Consider the following 2,500-nt stretch of genomic DNA (forward strand, 5'->3'; position numbering starts at 1 on the left):
TATTGTGTGTGTGTGTGTGTGTGTGTGTGTGTTAATAGCCATAGGTCAAACTGTTTTTCCCCAAGAGAGCTGAAGCCCTCGTCAATTTACCAATAATGTTTTGTGTTAGTCTGTGTATATTATCACTCGGTTTATGATTTGCAGGATCCTGGTTCAAGTTCCGATGTGGGCGTCAAAAAGTTGAGTCCCTTGAAAAAACTCTTTACGCACAGTCTCTCGCCGTACTCAAGTGAAAAATAAGTACCTGACTTCTAACAGCGTTATCTCTGCAAAAGATAACATTTCAACAAGTCTCATCCTACATATTAGCAGTTGCTGTTGGCTTGGAATAATAATTGCAATGCACTTTGAGCACATTTAGTGGATATTGCTCTAATTAATCCGGAGTTTAGTCCGGGTTCTATAGCTTGAAACGGACAATAGCCATTGCCTGATGCCCTAAGGATAGGACGGTTGTATATCTCCACCAGAGCAAACAGACCCAGCTACCCAATCGCTGATGGGTGGACAGGGGAGGGAGGGGTAAGAAAAAAAAACAACACTCGACTGCACCTGGAATCAATTTCGGTCCCTTTGCGTGTTTTTAGATATAGATAAATAATAAGTGAATAATAATTGATCAAGATAAAATCGATCCGATCACCCTGTTACGCTTATAAAGACTCAATCACGCTGAATAGTATTGCCTTATTATTGGCAATGATCGGTGTCGTGTTGATTTTTTAAATCGATCCACAGACGTACTTGTATGATCCGACCCTCCAATAAGTCGTATCATTACGCCGTAAACGTTCCCTTGGATTTGAAATAAAATGTTTTAATTTCATAGTAAAAATTAGGGATCAGACACTAGTGTCATACAAAACAGAAAAAAATATTGAGCTTTTATATCACGCAATACCCAGTTTTTACAAGGAGGAATAAAGACAAAATTCAACAGACGGCCTTTTCGTCCATTTTTACCCAGTGTAGTGACTGATCATTAAAGAATAACATTGATTAACTATTTTCAATGTATCGTTTTATGACTACCGTCAAGCCTCCATACACCCCTTAAGCACTAGGACAAAACTGTCCCAGGACAAATTTGTCCTGTCCCACTGAAGAAAACTTCTATTCAAAAGGGGTACCGCACTAGGACAGGACTGTCCTAGGAAACACCTTGCGTATCGCTTGCGCGAATGCATTAATTTTTTTTTTACAAGATTCAAAAGTTTATTTGTAGGCAATTGCCAATATAACTCATACAAGAATATAATATTTTCATCAACAAATCAAGTAAATAAAATCAATAATAAAGCAAGGCAAACAATGATAGTAATAATGATAATTGTGGCGGGTTGTGTGTTAATTTTTGTGGGATCGAGTCCAACCGATAGCTCAATGGTCTGGATTCGAACTAATATGCGCGCTATGGCTCTCGTTACCAACTGCGCCACTCAACCTATACCACAAACGGCTCATGTTTAATCTAGGGGTGATTAAGAATTGCCTTAGGGTCCCTTATAACTTAATTGCATTAATAACAAGTGAGTCAAGACAATAGTAACGCCCAATACAATAATAACAATTCTATACATAAAGTTTAATTAGATTGTTACGGGAAAAGGTAGAAAGAATAGGTATTTATTTAATATCAGGAAGAATAGCTCTAATTGAGTGGATCTAATTTATTATTTATTTATCTATTGATATATTTATTGATTTATTTATGATTGATTGATTTATTTAGTTTGTAATCATTTGTGTCTGTGGAAAATACATTTGAAAATGGTATAAGCCCGTTTGGCTTATCTTTATCCAGGGTCAGTGGTTCTGTGTTCGATTCCGACCGAAGCCAATTTGTACTTTCCTAGAGCAAGAAAATTTACCCCAATCACTAACTCCATTCAGGTGTAAAAGGGTACCTGTCAAGCTGGGATAGTAATCTGCGATAGACTAGCGTCCTGTTCAAAGGTTTTCAAACAAATACGTTAATTGTCCGCTTCACGCTATTGAAACCGGGATAACCCCTGCACCATTGGCCACAAGGCTCTAAGGGACTTAATTTGTCTTACAATGTGTGACACTTCTTAAATTATATTTATAAACATACGTTTTTAAATTGCCGAAAATGCTATGTTGCTATGCATTCTGTACGTGGTTTCATCACATAGAATTATTTTTTGAACTGTTCTTGCTTTTTATATTCAGAATTGAAATAAATAAATAAATAAAATGAATATACAAAAACAGATAAAATGGATGTTTCGGGTTTCCCCTTCATCAACAAAACAGGATGAATGAAAAACTACAGACGAATGAGATAATGTGGTATTGGCGTTGTTAAGATGCATAAACAAAAACATTGATGGGCAGGAAATTGTATGCTACTTTGTGAGGAAGCGCGAATTAAAATAGAGCAATAAAAATTTATCTTCTTCCTCTTCTAGGTTCCATGCCTGGTCCAGGCTTCGGATACTGCATGAATTATCTCTCTCCATTCCTCCCTGTCTCTTGC

The 2,500-nt window shown here is 36.8% G+C and overlaps 1 protein-coding gene across 5 annotated transcripts in view; it reads right to left on the reverse strand.

The window, feature by feature from the left end:
- Positions 1-2,500, reverse strand: part of LOC144968289 (solute carrier family 22 member 16-like) — a 101,779-nt gene that overhangs the window by 20,387 nt on the left and 78,892 nt on the right. The gene's annotated exons all lie outside the window — the stretch shown is intronic.

This window comes from Berghia stephanieae, chromosome 3, assembly GCF_034508935.2.
Source record: "Berghia stephanieae isolate SIO BIC M18660-M18661 chromosome 3, UCSD_Bste_1.3, whole genome shotgun sequence".
NCBI lineage: Eukaryota > Metazoa > Mollusca > Gastropoda > Nudibranchia > Aeolidiidae > Berghia > Berghia stephanieae.